The sequence below is a fragment of the Bufo bufo genome, chromosome 1, assembly GCF_905171765.1.
Source record: "Bufo bufo chromosome 1, aBufBuf1.1, whole genome shotgun sequence".
Classification (NCBI taxonomy): domain Eukaryota; kingdom Metazoa; phylum Chordata; class Amphibia; order Anura; family Bufonidae; genus Bufo; species Bufo bufo.
Genome location: NC_053389.1, coordinates 786,707,414 through 786,728,265, shown reverse-complemented (window position 1 = coordinate 786,728,265; position 20,852 = coordinate 786,707,414).

Sequence of the window (20,852 nt, the reverse complement as noted above, 5' to 3'; positions counted from 1 at the left end):
TCAAAAACCCAATTTTTTAAGGACCAGTTCAGGTCTGAAGTCACTTTGCGAGGCTTACATAATAGAAACCACCCAAATGACCTCATTATAGAAACTACACCCCTCAAGGTATTCAAAACCGATTTTACAAACTTTGTTAACCCTTTAGGTGTTCCACAAGAATTAATGGAAAAAAGAGATACAATTTCAAAATTTCACTTTTTTGGCAGATTTTCCATTTTAATATTTTTTTTTCAGTTACAAAGCAAGGGTTAACAGCCAAACCAAACTCAATATTTATGGCTCTGATTCTGTAGTTTACAGAAACACCCCATATGTGGTCGTAAACCGCTGTACGGGCACACGGCATGGCGCAGAAGGAAAGGAATGCCATAGGGTTTTTGGAAGGCAGGTTTTGCTGGACTGTTTTTTTTTTTTTACACCATGTCCCATTTGAAGCCCCCCTGATGCACCCCTAGAGTAGAAACTCCATAAAAGTGGTCCCATTTTAGAAACTATGGGATAGGGTGGAAGTTTAGTTTAGGGTACATATGATTTTTGGTTGCTCTATATTACACTTTTTTTTTTAATGTAAGTTTTACACAATGATTTCATTTAAAAAAAAAAAAAAAATCATGTTTTAGTGTTTCCATAGTCGGAGAGCCACAATTTTATCAGTTTTTTGGTGATTACCTTGGGTAGGGTATGATTTTTGCGGGATGAGATGACTGTTTTATTGGCACTATTTTGGGGTGCGTGTGACTTTTTGATCGCTTGCTATTACACTTTTGGTTATGCAAGGTGACAAAAAAATGGTTTATTTAGCACAGTTTTTATTTTTTATTTTTTATTTTTTACGGTGTTCATCTGAGGGGTTAGGTCATGTGATATGTTTATAGAGCCGGTCGATACGGACGCGGCGATACCTAATATGCATACTTTTTTTTTTCCCCTATTTTTTACCAATTTTTTTAAACTTTATTTGGGGAAAATGACGTTTTTGTTTATTTTTACTTAAAAGTTTTTATTTTTTGGGGGGAAAACTTTATTTTTTCAACTTTGTTTTTCACTTTATTTTTTGTCCCACTTTGAGACTTCAACTTTTGGGGGTCTAATCCCTTTACAATGCATTCCAATACTTCTGTATTGGAATGTATTGGCTGTATGAGTAATACAGTGAATATTACTCATACAGCTTCCGGCCTGTGAGATCCAGGGGGCTGGATCTCACAGGCTCGTCACCGGAAGGCAGCGCGATGCCATCGGGTCCCCCCTACAACCGCATGGGGACCCAATGGCACCGCCGCCAGCCGCAGGTCTGAATTGACCTGCGGTTTGCGGCGATCGCCGACACGGGGGGGGGGAGACTTAGCCAAGGTGCCTGCTCCATGATTTGAGCAGGCACCGGGTTCCGATCACCGCCCGCCGGTGATCGGAACTATACATGACGTACCGGTACGTCATGTGTCCTTAAGTACCAGGACAACATGCCGTATCGGTACATCATGTGTCCTGAAGAGGTTAAAGAAGACAGTGAAGATTTTACTTCATCACGGATTATGGTCCTTAATTCGTCCATCATAGATGGTTGTTCCTCTTACGATGCCCAACATGCATTCCTTGCATGCTTTTTTTGTATACTGGTCTGGCTTTTCTTTAAAACATGAAATGCATTTAATACTCTTTTTGGGCCTTTTCTGAGCATCCTTAGACACCTATTACTAAGAGAGGAACAATATCAATGTATATACAGTACAGACCAAAAGTTTGGAAACACCTCATTTAAAGAGTTTTCTTTATTTTCATGACTATGAAAATTGTAGATTCACACTGAAGGCATCAAAACTATGAATTAACACATGTGGAATTATATACATAACAAACAAGTGTAAAACAACTGAAAATATGTCATATTCTAGGTTCTTCAAAGTAGCCATCTTTTGCTTTGATTAATGCTTTGCACACTCTTGGCATTCTCTTGATGAGCTTCAAGAGGTAGTCCCCTGAAATGGTTTTCACTTCACAGGTGTGCCCTGTCAGGTTTAATAAGTGGGATTTCTTGCCTTATAAATGGGGTTGGGACCATCAGTTGCGTTGAGGAGAAGTCAGGTGGATATACAGCTGATAGTCCTACTGAATAGACTGTTAGAATTTGTATTATGGCAAGAAAAAAGCAGCTAAGTAAAGAAAAACGAGTGGCCATCATTACTTTAAGAAATGAAGGTCAGTCAGTCAGCCGAAAAATTGGGAAAACTTTGAAAGTAAGGGCTATTTGACCATGAAGGAGAGTGATGGGGTGCTGCGCCAGATGACCTGGCCTCCACAGTCACGGACCTGAACCCAATCGAGATGGTTTGGGGTGAGCTGGACCGCAGAGTGAAGGCAAAAGGGCCAACAAGTGCTAAGCATCTCTGGGAACTCCTTCAAGACTGTTGGAAGACCATTTCAGGTGACTACCTCTTGAAGCTCATCAAGAGAATGCCAAGAGTGTGCAAAGCAGTAATCAAAGCAAAAGGTGGCTACTTTGAAGAACCTAGAGTATGACATATTTTCAGTTGTTTCACACTTGTTTGTTATGTATATAATTCCACATGTGTTAATTCATAGTTTTGATGCCTTCATAGTCATGAAAATAAAGAAAACTCTTTGAATGAGAAGGTGTGTCAAAATTTTGGTCTGTACTGATATATATATTGTAGGGATTTCCCAAATGGTAGCCTTCAGATAAATACAAAGTAGCCTTTTAGTGGTGGAAATCAAAGTAATAAATGTCTTTTATTGTTGGCACACCACAATTCAACAGGCGGTAGTGATCAGCTTACTTCAGCTGACACTTAAAGAAAAACAGTTCAGTCTTGAATCAGAATAATCACATAGAAAGTTTTAGGGCACAGTACCGTACTCCCCACGGAGTGGATGGGAACCTTGCTTTGTCCTTTGTCTCTCGGCAGAGACCCTCTGGTTTTCACTCGGCTCCAAAAACACACAGCTTCACAGAGCTCCACCATCAGCCAGGTAATCACCCCACTGACCCTGCTGGCTGACTTTTTGTAAGCCCGTCAAAACCCGGCCTGGACCATGGGGAACAGCCAACCCTCCCTGCACTTTGGCTGCTCCCAGTAAGAGCCGGCCCGGATTAGCTTTTCACAGCTATGCTAACTATCAAAGTGTTCATCAGCAACTGCTGCGGACATTTACACTACTGGCTCCTACTTCACCGAGGCCAGGAACCTCGGTGACACATATCTTCCATCTATGATGGTCCCTTGTGCCTTTCTACATATCCCCCCCCTCTGCCCAAAGCCGGGGGTCTGGGCAACTCCAGCAAACATGCAGTGTACTCTGGATAGGGCATCCGCATTTCCTTGTAGCCTTCCCGGCCTATGCTCTACCGAAAACCTAAAGTCCTGTAGAGCTAGAAACCAACGGGTGACACGGGCATTCTTACCCTTTTTCTCTCTTAACCATTGCAGAGGGGCATGATCCGAGACCAGTGTAAATCTCCGTCCCAGGAGATAGTATCTGAGACAATCAAGGGCCCACTTAATGGCTAAGCATTCCCTTTCAATTATAGAGTAATTCCGCTCTGCCGGGGACAGTTTTCTGCTGAGGTAACACACGGGATGTTCCTCCTCATTTATGACTTGAGACATTACTGCCCCTATGCCTACTTCTGATGCATCTGTCTGAACAATAAAGTCCCGGGAGAAGTCAGGAGCTACCAAGATGGGCTGTCTACAGAGGGCGGACTTAAGTTTTTGGAAGGCCTCTTCAGCCTCCGGGGACCACTTGATCACAGCAGGCTTCCCCCCTTTTGTAAGGTCGGTCAGGGGTACTGCTATTTCTGCAAACTTAGGAACAAATCTCCTGTAGTATCCCACAATACCGAGAAAGGCTTTGACCTGTTTCTTGATAAGTGGGCGGGGCCATTTTTGGATAGCTTCCACTTTAGTTACTTGGGGTTTTATTATACCTCTTCCTACGATATATCCCAAGTATCGAGCCTCTTCCAACCCCATGGCACACTTACTTGGATTTATAGTGAACCCGGCCTTTCGTAGTGCATCTAGGATGCTCTGAACTTTACTGAGGTGACTCTCCCAATCTTGACTGAAGATCACTATATCATCCAAGTAAGCGTGCCATGGGGTTGGAAGAGGCTCGATACTTGGGATATATCGTAGGAAGAGGTATAATAAAACCCCAAGTAACTAAAGTGGAAGCTATCCAAAAATGGCCCCGCCCACTTACCAAGAAACAGGTCAAAGCCTTTCTCGGTATTGTGGGATACTACAGGAGATTTGTTCCTAAGTTTGCAGAAATAGCAGTACCCCTGACCGACCTTACAAAAGGGGGGAAGTCTGCTGTGATCAAGTGGTCCCCGGAGGCTGAAGAGGCCTTCCAAAAACTTAAGTCCACCCTCTGTAGACAGCCCATCTTGGTAGCTCCTGACTTCTCCCGGGACTTTATTGTTCAGACAGATGCATCAGAAGTAGGCATAGGGGCAGTAATGTCTCAAGTCATAAATGAGGAGGAACATCCCGTGTGTTACCTCAGCAGAAAACTGTCCCCGGCAGAGCGGAATTACTCTATAATTGAAAGGGAATGCTTAGCCATTAAGTGGGCCCTTGATTGTCTCAGATACTATCTCCTGGGACGGAGATTTACACTGGTCTCGGATCATGCCCCTCTGCAATGGTTAAGAGAGAAAAAGGGTAAGAATGCCCGTGTCACCCGTTGGTTTCTAGCTCTACAGGACTTTAGGTTTTCGGTAGAGCATAGGCCGGGAAGGCTACAAGGAAATGCGGATGCCCTATCCAGAGTACACTGCATGTTTGCTGGAGTTGCCCAGACCCCCGGCTTTGGGCAGAGGGGGGGGATATGTAGAAAGGCACAAGGGACCATCATAGATGGAAGATATGTGTCACCGAGGTTCCTGGCCTCGGTGAAGTAGGAGCCAGTAGTGTAAATGTCCGCAGCAGTTGCTGATGAACACTTTGATAGTTAGCATAGCTGTGAAAAGCTAATCCGGGCCGGCTCTTACTGGGAGCAGCCAAAGTGCAGGGAGGGTTGGCTGTTCCCCATGGTCCAGGCCGGGTTTTGACGGGCTTACAAAAAGTCAGCCAGCAGGGTCAGTGGGGTGATTACCTGGCTGATGGTGGAGCTCTGTGAAGCTGTGTGTTTTTGGAGCCGAGTGAAAACCAGAGGGTCTCTGCCGAGAGACAAAGGACAAAGCAAGGTTCCCATCCACTCCGTGGGGAGTACGGTACTGTGCCCTAAAACTTTCTATGTGATTATTCAGATTCAAGACTGAACTGTTTAACACGGGCGGTCCTGTTGTATACGTTCGCTTGCGCCTCCTGTGCTTGGAGCATATGCTCTTTCACAATAGGTGTCATTTGAGCTATTCGCTCATGCAATGTAGTCACATGTTCAATGACACTTTTGTAAGGCGTGACCTCACTCTCCCAGGTCTCCTTAGCGATATCTAACAGGCCTCGTGGATGCCTTCCATACAACAACTCAAAAGGCGAGAACCCTGTTGACACTTGGGGTACCTCTCTGATTGAGAACAGTAGATAAGGCAACAGGTAATCCCAATCTCTGCCATCTTTCTCAACCACTTTTTTCAACATGGCCTTCAAAGTTTTATTGAAGCGTTCCACCAGGCCATCTGTCTGTGGGTGGTACACTGAGGTACGCAACTGGTTAATTTTTAATACTTTACAGAGATCCTGCATGACCCTGGACATGAACGGGGTCCCCTGGTCAGTCAGGATCTCCTTGGGCAGCCCTGTTCTGGAGAAAATCTGAAACAGTTCTCTGGCTATAACTTTAGAGGTAGCTTTCCTCAAGGGCACCGCCTCAGGGTATCGGGTAGCATAATCCATTACCACTAATATATATTGGTGCCCCCTTGCGGATTTTACCAAAGGCCCGACTAAATCCATCGCAATTCTCTCGAATGGTATCTCGATAATTGGTAATGGTATTAGAGGGCTGCGGAAGTTTGCGACTGGAGAGGTTACTTGGCACGTAGGGCAGGATTGGCAGTAATCCTTAATTTCTCTGTAACACCCGGGCCAATAAAACCTCTGCAAAACCCTTTCAAGCGTTTTCTCAGCCCCTAAGTGTCCCCCTAATACATGGTTATGTGCCAGGTCCATTACCATGCGTCGGTATGCTTTAGGAACCACGAGCTGTTCAACTAATTCTTCCCGGATTTTAGTCACCCGGTACAACAAGTTTTCATTCATTGCAAAGTGAGGGTACCTTTCGTCTGCCCCTGGCTCTTGAGGTGCCCCATTTACAACCCCCACATTGTTTAAGGCCCCTTTTAGAGTCTCATCTCGGAACTGAGCAGTCCCAAAGTTTCCCCGAGACACCTCTAAGTCGGGGACTGTCTCCTCAAGGGCAGACTCTTCCTCATTCTCACCTACCATGGCCGAGAACGGAAAGTCAGGGACCATCTCAGGGTCAAGGAGCACGGGGCTGTCTGCAGCACCAGGGTGTTGCTGTGGTACTGCCTTGGCCCACAGGTCCCAGAACACAGGACAGTCTCGGCCAATGATCATCTCATGCATCAACCCCTGCACTACCCCTACCTGGTGGTATACCGTACACTCTTCTGTTTTTAAGGTCACCTGGGCTATTGGGTAGACCTTGGTATCACCATGAATGCAGGTGACTCCCAAGGTCTTCCCGGGAACCAACTTATGAGGAATACTGGCTGTTAGGAGCGTGACCAGGCTCCCCGAGTCCAGAAGTCCCTTTGTGGGGTTGCCATTCACATTAATTGTACAAAAAGGGAGTCCTCCCTCAACCTTAGGAACCGCACTACACGCAAACAGTGAGGTTCGTCTCCCCACAGAACAGTCATTGGGCTGCCATATGTCCCAGGCCACGGCACCTCCAGCAGATGACCTCTCTTAAGGACGGTCGTGGCGTTGGTTCTGATAGACTCTTGGCCTCATAACGTCCACCCCGGGGGGTTTTTAGTCCCTTTTTCTGCACTTCAGTGTCAACCCGTGCCTTCCAGTAGGGGGAGTTCAAGGATCCTGAGGCAGCTATGGTTGGCTCTACGGCATAGTACCTCTCTACCAAACCTATTAAGTCATCTGCAGTCTGCGGATTTCCTTGTGCAACCCAGCACTGTACCGGCTTAGAGAGAGCATGCAGGAATCGGTCCATTACGACCCGCTCCACCATTTTGGCTGGGGAACAGACATCCGGCTGTAGCCATTTTTGGACGAGGTGCAGTAGATCAAACATTTGGGACCTGGGAGGCTTGCCTCTCTGAAACCCCCACTGGTGCACCCTCTGAGCTCGGACGGTGATAGTTACCCCCAGACGTGCCAATATTTCTGCCTTCAGTCGGGAGTATTCCCGTGCATCCTGCAATGATAAGTCATAATACGCCTTCTGGGGTTCGCCTGAGAGGAAGGGGGCCAGCACCTCGGCCCAGTGCTCAGCTGGAAGTCTCTCCCGCTCAGCGACCCGCTCAAAGACGGTGAGGAAGGCTTCTACGTCATCCTCTGCGGTCATTTTTTGTAAGGCAGATTGCACGTTTTTTATTCCGCCCACATTCTGTTCAGCCACATACCCCGCTGGTTGTGCGGCCACCCTCTCTCTTAGGGTTGCAATTTGCTCCGCCAGTAGGCGGTTCGTCTCCTGCTGATGGGCATTAGCCTGCCCTTGCTGTAGATTGCTCTGCACCATCTGCTTGATAAGATTCTCCATTTTCATTGACTCTTGTTGAAGCTCCGCTGCTGCTTTAACCCAGGACATCAATTGAAAAACTTCCTTTCAACAAAAAAAATCCATTCAGTAATTTAGGCTACTGGCCCTTTAAGAGTCCAACCAGAGCAAAAAAAACAGCTTCTGACATTTAAGGCTGCGTTCACACGGGCGAGATTTCCGCGCGGGTGCAATGCGGTAGGTGAACGCATTGCACCCGCACTGAATCTGGACCCATTCATTTCAATGGGGCTGTTCAGATGAGCGATGATTTTCACGCATCACTTATGCGTTGCGTGAAAATCGCAGCATGCTCTATATTCTGCGTTTTTCACGCAACGCAGGCCCCATAGAAGTGAATGGGGTTGCGTGAAAATCGCATGCATCCGCAAGCAAGTGCGGATGCGGTGCGATTTTCACGCACGGTTGCTAGGTGACAGTCTATACACTGTATTATTTTCCCTTATAACATGGTTATAAGGAAAAATAATAGCATTCCGAATACAGAATGCATAGTAGGTGATCAATTGAGGGTTAAAAAATAAAAAAAATTAACTCACCTTCTCCTCTTGTTCGCGTAGTTCTCCCGGTCTTCAGTTCTTTAAAAAGATGAACTATGGGCTAAAGGACCTTTGGTGACGTCAGATCACATGCTCCAATCACATGGTACATCACCGCGGTGATGGACCATGTCATTGGAGCATGTGATCTGACGTCACCAAAGGTCCTTTAGCCCATAGTTCATCTTTTTAAAGAACTGAAGACCGGGAGAACTACGCGAACAAGAGGAGAAGGTGAGTTAATTTTTTTTATTTTTTAACCCTCAATTGATCACCTACTATGCATTCTGTATTCGGAATGCTATTATTTTCCCTTATAACCATGTTATAAGGGAAAATAATAACATCTACACAACACCGAACCCAAACCTGAACTTCTGTGAAGAAGTTCGGGTCTGGGTACCACAGTCGGTTTTTTATCACGCGCGTGCAAAACACATTGCACACGCGCGATAAAAACTGAACATCGGAACGCAATCGCAGTCAAAACTGACTGCAATTGCATTCCTACTCGCGCGGGTTTGCCGCAACACACCGGGACGCATCCGGAACTAATCCGGACACGCTCGTGTGAACCCAGCCTAACTTGTTGCTGCTTCAAGCAATCCTGGGTGTGCCCGCATCCGACACCAATTGTAGGGATTTCCCAAATGGTAGCCTTCAGATAAATACACAGTAGCCTTTTAGTGGTGGAAATCAAAGTAATAAATGTCTTTTATTGTTGGCACACCACAATTCAACAGGCGGTAGTGATCAGCTTACTTCAGCTGACACTTAAAGAAAAACAGTTCAGTCTTGAATCTGAATAATCACATAGAAAGTTTTAGGGCACAGTACCGTACTCCCCACGGAGTGGATGGGAACCTTGCTTTGTCCTTTGTCTCTCGGCAGAGACCCTCTGGTTTTCACTCGGCTCCAAAAACACACAGCTTCACAGAGCTCCACCATCAGCCAGGTAATCACCCCACTGACCCTGCTGGCTGACTTTTTGTAAGCCCGTCAAAACCCGGCCTGGACCATGGGGAACAGCCAACCCTCCCTGCACTTTGGCTGCTCCCAGTAAGAGCCGGCCCGGATTAGCTTTTCACAGCTATGCTAACTATCAAAGTGTTCATCAGCAACTGCTGCGGACATTTACACTACTGGCTCCTACTTCACCGAGGCCAGGAACCTCGGTGACACATATCTTCCATCTATGATGGTCCCTTGTGCCTTTCTACAATATATATATATATATATACACTCACCTAAAGAATTATTAGGAACACCATACTAATACGGTGTTGGACCCCCTTTTGCCTTCAGAACTGCCTTAATTCTACGTGGCATTGATTTAACAAGGTGCTGATAGCATTCTTTAGAAATGTTGGCCCATATTGATAGGATAGCATCTTGCAGTTGATGGAGATTTGAGGGATGCACATCCAGGGCACGAAGCTCCCGTTCCACCACATCCCAAAGATGCTCTATTGGGTTGAGATCTGGTGACTGTGGGGGCCATTTTAGTACAGTGAACTCATTGTCGTGTTCAAGAAACCAATTTGAAATGATTCGAGCTTTGTGACATGGTGCATTATCCTGCTCGAAGTAGCCATCAGAGGATGGGTACATGGTGGTCATGAAGGGATGGACATGGTCAGAAACAATGCTCAGGTAGCCCGTGGCATTTAAACTATGGCTAATTGGCACTAAGGGGACTAAAGTGTGCCCAGAAAACATCCCCCACACCATTACACCACCACCACCAGCCTGCACAGTGGTAACAAGGCATGATGGATACATGTTCTCATTCTGTTTCAAATTCGGACTCTACCATTTGAATGTCTCAACAGAAATCGAGACTCATCAGACCAGGCAACATTTTTCCAGTCTTCAACAGTTCAATTTTGGTGAGCTCGTGCAAATTGTAGCCTCTTTTTCCTATTTGTAGTGGAGATGAGTGGTACCCGGTGGGGTCTTCTGCTGTTGTAGCCCATCCGCCTCAAGGTTGTGCGTGTTGTGGCTTCACAAATGCTTTGCTGCATACCTCGGTTGTAACGGTTATTTCAGTCAACGTTGCTCTTCTATCAGCTTTAATCAGTCGGCCCATTCTCCTCTGACCTCTAGCATCAACAAGGCATTATCGCCCACAGGACTGCCGCATACTGGATGTTTTTCCCTTTTCACACCATTCCTTGTAAACCCTAGAAATGGTTGTGCGTGAAAATCCCAGTAACTGAGCAGATTGTGAAATACTCAGACCGGCCCGTCTGGCACCAACAACCATGCCACGCTCAAAATTGCTTAAATCACCTTTCTTTCCCATTCTGACATTCAGTTTGGAGTTCAGGAGATTGTCTTGACCAGGACCACAACCCTACATGCATTGAAGCAACTGCCATGTGATTGTTTGACTAGATAATCGCATTAATGAGAAATAGAACAGGTGTTCCTAATAATTCTTTAGGTGAGTGTATATGTTCATAGTGTGCATAACATCGATGTACCCCACATTTCTATTGAGGTCAAAGCCTGAGAAATGATAGCAAATAGAATACATCAGCAGACATAGGCTGCCCATAATTCCCCATGTGGGGTCTTACATTCCATGGCGCTGGAGCATCAAGTTCTCTTTTTGGCTGCACTTCAGGGCCCGACATCATCCACATCAGACCTCAGATCAGGACCCCCAGTGGCTTACCTCGCCTGCTTTTAACTGCAAATCAGCCACTTGTGAAGCGTACTTTCGGGAATGCAACCGTGCCATCCCAGACCGGAAATTACGTCAGATGCCGGCACACTGCACGTGGGATCTCCCAGCATACACCTGCTTATCCCACCAGGGGAAAGGAATGTGCGACAGCCGAGGACAGGCATCCGATCCACAGATGCAAGGCCTTTACATTTCCCCCATTGGTAAAGTACCGCCGGAAAGCAGGGGGAACTTTTACAGGGATTGTATGTAACACAAGGAAGGCCCCAGCCCCCGACGTGCTGCCCTGTGAAAAATAAAATGTAGATCCATCTTCACCTCCCTGGCGAGCAGAGAGGCCTTGCTCTGTCCTGGCCACTATAGGGGCAGGAAAAGACTGAGGTGGGTGGTGGGAGGGAGCAATTTAATCTTTTACAGTTTTCCTGCCCCTACAGAGGTCAGGGGTCAATCTCCAGCTATATGTAGTCATGGTGGTGAAATGGAAAATGATGATTACACTTACCGGTAATCAGATTTTCCAGACCCCAGAACAGCACCACAGAGAGAGAGAGACACACACAGAGAGAGAGGATCCGTCCCAGGGAGAGGAAACCTATAGAATAAAAAGGTGGAGCCTCTCTCCCACCTCACTGGTTTACAGAGCATGAGAGGGACTCCAACTCTAGTTAATCATTTTTTCATCATCAAAACAACACCATTTTTTTTTGTTTTTGTTTTTTGCAACACGTGCAACTAATAGAACCAAAAAGAATACCAGGGAGGGATTAAGGAAGAGTACTGTTGTGGGGTCTGGAAAACCTGATTACCGGTAAGTGTAATCATCATTTTTCCCTTCCCCCATGACAGCACCACAGAGAGAGCTAAAGAGAAAAGAAGAACTCTTCTTCTTGTAGGACCTTTCTACCAAAAGAAAGATCAGAAGAAGAGTAAAGATCCAAATGATAGTGATGGAAAAAGGTAGACGGAGAGGACCACGTGGCAGCCCTACAAATCTGTTCAATCGATGCACAAGATCTTTCCGCCCAAGTAGAGACTAGTAAAGTAGAGCCTTTACCAACGGAGGAGAAAGGCCCAATTCCAGGTAAGTGTCATGGAGCGGTGTGGGTGGTAAACTCCACACCGAACACAAGAGGGAAGGGGAAAGGTACTATGCCTGGAAACTAAGGAAAGGGGAAAAGGCCACCACCTAGTGAATCCCTCAACCGAGCCCCGACTACTATCAGTATGAACAGACCTTGATGGTAGGAATGTTCATATACTGGAATCTAGGGCCCTATCTGACCCTAAAGGGCCCTGGAAATAGTGTCAGGATAAGAGAAGACCCCTCAGGCCTAATACCAAAAGGTAGTGGAAAACAACCAACAAGAAATAAAGGAAAAACACTTAACTCCAAAGTATGCAGATGAGCAGGAACTCAGAGGAGAACCAACACCAGCACTTCCAACATCCAAAAGGAGCTATCAACCGCATAGCATGATGGGAGAGGCCAGACTAAATAGAGGCGTAGGAATGACCGCCTAAGTTACACCTGAGACCAGAGGTGTGGTCATACCCAGCAACAACACAGAAGCAATTGAAACCAGAGAGGCTGTTAGATCACATCACGTGTAGCTAGTCTCTTAGATCTTCTGACCCCTGTCACAGGAGAGACCATGACAGTAAGCCAGGTAAATTGCAAGTCTAATCCACCTAGACAGGAAGCTCTTTGTAGCCTTTTTGCCCTTGTTTGGCCCTGAAAAAAGGATAAACAAGGCCGAGGACTTCCGCCAACCCTCGGTAGATTGAAGATGTGCAACAAACAGCGCCTTACATCTAAAGAATGAAATTCTTTCTCCTTAGGAGACTGGGGATCATTACAAAAAGAAGGTAGCACTATTTCTTGGAATCTATGGAACTGTGGTGGAACTTTTGGTAAGAAAGCTGGATCCGGATGAAAGATAACCTTCTCTTCTAGAATGGTTGTAAAAGGAGGATTTTTGGAAATTACATGTAGTTCACTAATTCTGCGAGCAGAAGTTAAGGCCACTAGTAAAACTAATTTAAAGGTCAGATCCTTAACCACTTCACATCCGGGCCATTTACCCCATTCCTGACAGAGCCTAATTTTGAAAATCTGACATGTGTCACTTTATGTGGTAATAACTTTGGAACGCTTTTACTTATCCAAGCCATTCTGAGATTCTTTTCTCGTGACACATTGTACAGGGTGGGCCATTTATATGGATACACCTTAATAAAATGGGAATGGTTGGTGATATTAACTTCCTGTTTGTGGCACATTAGTATATGTGATGGGGGAAACTTTTCAAGATGGGTGGTGACCATGGCGGCCATTTTGAAGTCGGCCATTTTGACTCCAACTTTTGTTTTTTCAATAGGAAGAGGGTCATGTGACACATCAAACTTATTGGGAATTTCACAAGAAAAACAATGGTGTGCTTGGTTTTAACATAACTTTATTCTTTCACGAGTTATTTACAAGTTTCTGACCACTTATAAAATGTGTTCAATGTGCTGCCCATTGTGTTGGATTGTCAATGCAACCCTCTTCTCCCACTCTTCACACACTGATAGCAACACCGCAGGAGAAATGCTAGCACAGGCTTCCAGTATCCGTAGTTTCAGGTGCTGCACATCTCGTATCTTCACAGCATAGACAATTGCCTTCAGATGACCCCAAAGATAAAAGTCTAAGGGGGTCAGATTGGGAGACCTTCGGGGCCATTCAACTGGCCCACGACGAGCAATCCACTTTCCAAAAAAAATAATATTAAAAACCCACTTTTTAAGGACCAGTTCAGGCCTGAAATCACTTTGTGGGGCTGACATAGTGGAAACCCCCCATAAAAGACCCCATTGTAGAAACTACACCCCTCAAGTTATTTAAAACTGATTTTACTAACTTTGTTTACCCTTTAGGTGTTCCACAAGAATTAAAGGAAAATGGAGATGACATATCTAAATTTAACTTTTTGGGCAGATTTTCCATTTTATCCATTTTTTTCTTTAACACATTGACGGTTAACAGCCAAGCAAAACTCAATATTTATTACCCTGATTCTGCGTTTTACAGAACCCCCCCACATGTGGTCGTAAACTGATGTTAGGGCACACGGCAGGGCGCAGAAGAAAAGGAGTGTCATATGGTTGTTGGAAGGCAGATTTACCTGAACTGGTTTTTAGATGCCATGTTCCATTTGAAGCCCCTCTAATGCACCCTTACAGTAGAAACTACCAAAAAGTTACCCCATTTTGGAAACTAGTGGATAAGGAGCCAGTTTTTTTTGGTACTATTTTGGGGTACATATAATTATATTTTTTGTGAGTCAAGGTAACCAAAAAATGGCTGTTTGGCACTGTTTTTATTTTTTACATAATTTATCTGACAGGGTAGATCATGTGCTATTTTTATAGACAAAGTAGTTACGGACGCAATGATATCAAATATGTCTACTTTGTTTCAGTTTTACATAATAAAACATTTTCGGGGGAAAATTGTGTTTTTGTGTCTCCATTTTCTGAACGCCATATTTTTATTTTTTTTCTGCCGATCGTCTTGTGCAGGGGCTTGTTTTTTGCACAAAGAGTTGACGTATCATCTTTTGGTACATATGATTTTTTGATAATTTATTATTACATGTTATGGGGCAAGGTGACCAAAAAATTTGTTGTTTTAGCACAGTTTTTATTTTTTTACAGTGTTCCCCTTAGCGGTTATGTCATGTGACATATTTATAGAGCAGATCATTACAGACGTGGCAATACCTAATATGTATATTTTTATTTATTTATTTAAGTTTTACGCAATAGCATTTTTGAAACCAAAAAAATTATGTTTTAGTGTCTCTATAGTCTGAGAGCCTTAGCTTTTTTATTTTTTGACCGATTGTCTTAGTTAGGGTCTCATTTTTTGCAGGATGAAGTGACAGTTTGATTGGCACTATTTTGAGGGGCATACGCCTTTTTAATTGCTTGGTGTTGCACTTCATGTGATGATAGATGACAAAAAATTGCTTTTTTGGCACAGTTTTTTTAAAATTTTTATGGTGTTCATCTGAGGGGTTAGGTCATGTGATATTCTTATAGAGCTGGTTGTTACGGATGCAGCGATACCTAATATGTATACTTTTTATTTATTTATTTAACTTTAACACAATAATAGCATTTTTGAAACAAAAAAAATATGTTTTAATGTCTCCATGTTCTGAGAGCTATAGTTTTTTTTTATTTTTTGAGCAATTTTCTTATGTAGGGGCTCATTTTTTGCAGGATGAGGTGACAGTTTTATTGGTACCATTTTGTGGGACATACGCCTTTTTGATCACTTAGATTTGCACTTTTTGTGATTTAAGGCAACAAAAATGGCTTTTTTTTTTACACCGTATTTTTTTATTGTGTTTATCGGACGGGGTGGATCATGTGATATATTTAGAGAGCCTGTCATTACGGACACGGAAATACCAAATATGTCTATTTTATTTTATTTTTTCTATTTTTAACATTTTTTTTAAATTACTTAACCTGTTACTGACAAAGGGCGTACAGGTACACCCTGATGTCCTGGTACTTAAGGACACAGGGTGTACCTGTACGCCCTGTGTAGTTCCGATCACCGCCGCGTGGCAGGCGGTGATCGGAACTGGGTGCCTGCTGAAATCAATCAGCAGGCACCTTGGGTCAATGCCGAGGGGGGTCCTGTGACCCCCCTCTATCGGCGATCTCTGCAAACCGCAGGTCAATTCAGACCTGCGGTTTGCAGCGCTTTCGGAAGTTTCTGATCCCCGCGGTCAGAAACTTCAAAATGCTTTTTTTAAAATGTTTAACCCACCCCCCCCTTGCAGCCCTCTTTGTGACGTGCAGGCGGGCTGTGCGGGGGGAGGATGGCCGAGCTTGTAAAGCAGAGTGTCAAGCACATTGCTGACACTCAGCTTGAAACGGCTGTCATCATCACACAGATGTCAGCCGTTTAACCCTTTCCATGCCGCGGTCCGTAGGGACCGCTGTATGGAAGAGGTTAACAGGGAGGGAGCTCCCTCCCTCTCCCATCGGGGGCTGCTGTGCCTTTTCAGCCCCCGAATCTGTTGTAGCAGCGAGTGATGGTTACCATGGCAACCGGACGCCTTCACAGGCTTCCGGCTGTCCATGGTGCTGATCAGACTTCTGCTAAAGGCAGAAGTCTGATCAGACTAAGTAAAGTGAAAATACAGTACAGTACACTATATAGGATCCAAGTGGGTCTGGGTCAAAAAACAAACAAAAAAAAACACATCACTGATTAAAAATGAAAAAAATTAAATTCGGTACACATGTTTGATATCACCGCGTCTGTAACGGTCTGATCTATAAAACGGTCATGTTACTCTCCGAGCACGGTGAACGCCATTAAAAAAATAAAATAAAAACTATGATGAAATTGAAATTTTGTCAACCTTACTTCCCAAAAAAGGTAATAAAAGTGATAAAAAAAAGTCGTATGTACGCCAAAATAGTACCAAACCGTCACCTTATCCTGCAAAAAATGAGCCCCTACGTGAGACAATGGCTCAAAAAAGAAAAAAACTATGGCTCAGACTAAAACATGAGTTTTTTGTTTCAAAAATGCTTTTTTATGTTAAACGTAAAAAAAAAAAAAATAGACATAAGGTATCGCCATGTCTGTAAGAACCTGCTCTATAAAAATACCACATGACCTAAACCCTGAGGTGAACACCGTAAAAAAATAGAAATAAAAATGGTGTAAAAAAAGCCATTTGTTGTCACCTTACATCACAAAAAGTATAATAGCAAGCGATCAAAAAGTCGTATGCCACCCCAAAATAGTGCCAATCTAACCGTCATCTCATCCCACAAAAATGATACCCTACCTAAAATCGCCCAAAAACTGAAAAAAAAACTATGACACTCAGACTGGAGAAACTAAAACATTATTTTTTTTGTTTGTTTTAAAAATTATATTATTGTGTAAAAAAATAAAAGAAAGTATACATATTAGGTTATCGCCACGTCCATAACGACTGGTTCTATAAAAATATCATATGACATAACCCCTTAGATGAACAGTCAAAAAAATTAAATAAAAAAACTGTGCTAAAAAAACATTTGTTTTGTCACGTTACGTCACTAAAATTGCAACACCAAGCCATCAAAAAGGCGTATGCCCAAAAAAAAAAAAAATGTCTCTCATACTATGGAGACACTAAAACATGTTTTTTTTGTTTCAAAAATGATATTATTGTGTAAAACCTAAATAAATAAAAAAAAAAGGTATACATATTAGGTATTGCCACGTCCGTAAGAACCTGCTCTATAAAAATACCTAACCCCTCAGATGAACACTGTAAAAAAAAACGGTGTCAAAAAGCTATTTTTTTCTTACCTTACATCACAAAATGTGTAATAGCAAGTAGGGCTGCACGATATGGGAATTTTGTGCGATTGCGATTAGGGCCCTAAAAATTGCGATAACGATATGCAATGTGATATTTTAAGGGAATTGTGCTAGAGGTCTATTTGCTTGGATTTTCCCATATGAGCCGCTGACGCGGCTGGGTATGACATAGTTATAGGGGATCTGTGGATGGCACTGTTATGGGGGATCTGTGGATGACGCTGTGTTGTGGGGGATCTGTGGAGGATGCTGTGTTGTGGGGGATCTGTGGATGACGCTGTGTTGTGGGGGATCTGTGGAGGACGCTGTGTTGTGGGGGATCTGTGGATGACGCTGTGTTGTGGGGGATCTGTGGAGGACGCTGTGTTGTGGGGGATCTGTGGAGGACGCTGTGTTGTGGGGGATCTGTGGAGGACGCTGTGTTGTGGGGGATCTGTGGAGGACGCTGTGTTGTGGGGGATCTGTGGAGGACGCTGTGTTGTGGGGGATCTGTGGAGGACGCTGTGTTGTGTGGGATCTGTGGAGGACGCTGTGTTGTGGGGGATCTGTGGATGACGCTGTGTTGTGGGGGATCTGTGGAGGACGCTGTGTTGTGGGGGATCTGTGGAGGACGCTGTGTTGTGGGGGATCTGTGGAGGACGCTGTGTTGTGGGGAATCTGTGGAGGACGCTGTGTTGTGGGGGATCTGTGGAGGACGCTGTGTTGTGGGGGATCTGTGGAGGACGCTGTGTTGTGGGGGATCTGTGGAGGACGCTGTTATGGGGCGGATCTGTGGAGGACGCTGTTATGGGGCGGATCTGTGGAGGACGCTGTTATAGGGTGGATCTGTGGAGGACGCTGTTATGGGGTGGATCTGTGGAGGACGCTGTTATGGGGTGGATCTGTGGAGGACGCTGTTATGGGGTGGATCTGTGGAGGACGCTGTTATGGGGTGGATCTGTGGAGGACGCTGTTATGGGGTGGATCTGTGGAGGACGCTGTTATAGGGGATGTGTGCTATGACACATAGGGCCATGAGGGGGGGGGCAGCATAAGACATATAGCATCTTATGCTGGTCCCCCTCATGGCAGTATGTGTCCCCTCATGTGTCCTAAACTGCGCACATAACTGGCTTTGTGTGAAAAGTATTTTACTAGTGTGTAAAACAATCTCTCTCCTATTGATAACATGGCCAGCCTCTGTACTCACTGTCACTATGAATGCACTGCAGCGAGCGGGCCGGCCGGCGTGTGACTGACGTCACTTAGTAACGCTCCTCCCACTTCAGGAAGCAGGAGCGTTACTAAGTGACGTCAGTCACGCGCTAGCCGGCCCGCTCGCTGCTGTTCGCTGCAGTGCATTCATCGTGACAGTGAGTACAGAGGTTGGACCTGTTATCAATAGGAGAGAGCTTGTTTCACACACTAGTAAAATACTTTACACACAAAGCCAGTTATGTGCGCGGGGCCCCTTCATATATAATCGCGGCATTTTCGGGTCGGCCAATCGCCATATCGCATTTGCAGATTATCGCGATTCGATTATTTTTTCAATTTATCGTGCAGCCCTAATAGCAAGCGATGAAAAAGTCATATGCACCCCAAAATAGTGCCAATCTAACCGTCATCTCATCCCGCAAAAATTATACCCAACCTGAGACAATCGCCTAAAAACTGAAAAAACTATGGCTCTGACAATAAAACATGATTTTTTTTTGTTTCAAAAATGATATTGTGTAAAACCTAAATAAATAAAAAAAGTATACATATTAGGTATCGCCGCGTCCGTAAGAACCTGCTCTATAAAAATAGGACATGATCTAACCTGTCAGATGAACGTTGTAAATAATAAATAAAAACGGTGCCAAAACAGCTATTTTTCGGCAAATTTTTCATTTTAATCTATTTTTTCCAGTAACAAAGCAAGGGTTAACAGCCAAACAAAACTCAATATTTATTGCCCTGATTCTGTAGTTTACAGAAATGCCCCATATGTGGTCGTAAACTGCTGTATGGCCACACAGCAGGGCGCAGAAGGAAAGGAACGCTATATGGTTTTTGGAAGGCAGTTTTTGCTGGACTTGTTTTTTGACACCATGTCCCATTTGAAGCCCCCCTCATGCACCCCTAGAGTAGAAACTCCAAAAAGTGACCCCATTTAAGAAACTACACCCCTCAAGGTATTAAAAACTGATTTTACAAACTTTGTTTACCCTTTAAGTGTTCCACAAGAGTTAAAGGGATTCTGTCACCTCGTTTTAGCCTATAGAGCTGCGGACATGCACGGCTAGATCGCCACTAGCATGTCCGCAATATACCTGTCCGATAGGGCGGTGTGCTTTTATTGTGTTTAAAAAATGATTTTATAGATATGTAAATGAGCCTGGTAAGGAGCCCAAGGGGCTGTACTAACCTTCTTCGTGCCCAACCATGCCCCCCTGTGAAGGAGCCCAGCACCGCCTGCATCCTCCAAATCTCATTGCTCACAGTTAGATCGCCGCGAGCTCGCGCATGCACAGTGCCGGCATAGTGTTCCTTCCCTGTGCTGGCATCAGCCTCAGGGAAGGAACTGCGCATCGCGAGATTACAGCGATCTAACTTTTTGAGCAAGGAGGAGATTTGGAGGACGCAGGCGGTGCTGGGCTCCTTCACAGGGGGCGTGGCTAGGGTCCAAGAAGGTTAGTACAGCCCCTTGGGCTCCTTACCAGGCTCATTTACATATCTATAAAATCATTTTTTTTAAACACAATAAAACCACACAGTGCTATGGGACAGGTATATTGCGGACATGCTAGCGCGATCTAGCCGTGCATGTCCGCAGCTCTATAGGCTAAAACGAGGTGACAGAATCCCTTTAATGGCAAATAGAGATGAAATTTCAGAATTTCTATTTTTTGTTACTTTGCCTCACAAAAAGTGTAATATAGAGCAACCAAAAATTATATGTACCCTAAAATAGTGCCAACAAAACTGCCACCTTATCCCGTAGTTTCCAAAATGGGGTCACTTTTTTGGAGTTTCTACTTTAGGGGTGCATCAAGGGGCTTCAAATGGGACATGGTTTCTAGAAACCAATCCAGCAAAATCTGCCTTCCAAAAATCAAATGGCTTTCCTTTCCTTCTGCGCCCTGCTCTGTGCCCGTACAGCAGTTTACGATCACATATGGGGTGTTTCTGTAAACTACAGAATCAGGGCAATAAATATTGAGTTTTGTTTGGCTGTTAACGCTTGCTTTGTTAATGGAAAAAATAGATTAACCCCTTAGGGACGCATGACGTAGCGGTACGGCATGTTTCCCGAGTCCTTAAGGACCCATGATGTACCGGTACGTCATGGGTTTAAACCGCGATTGCGGCGCGGCGGGGGTTAATTGGAACAGGATGTCCGCTGAAATCATTCAGCGAGCATCCTGCCACAACGCCGGGGGGGTCATGTGACCCCCCCTATCAATTCAGACCTGCGGTTTGCGGCTTTACCTGCGGTTGCGGCGGCTGTGCCATCGGGTCCCCATGTGGC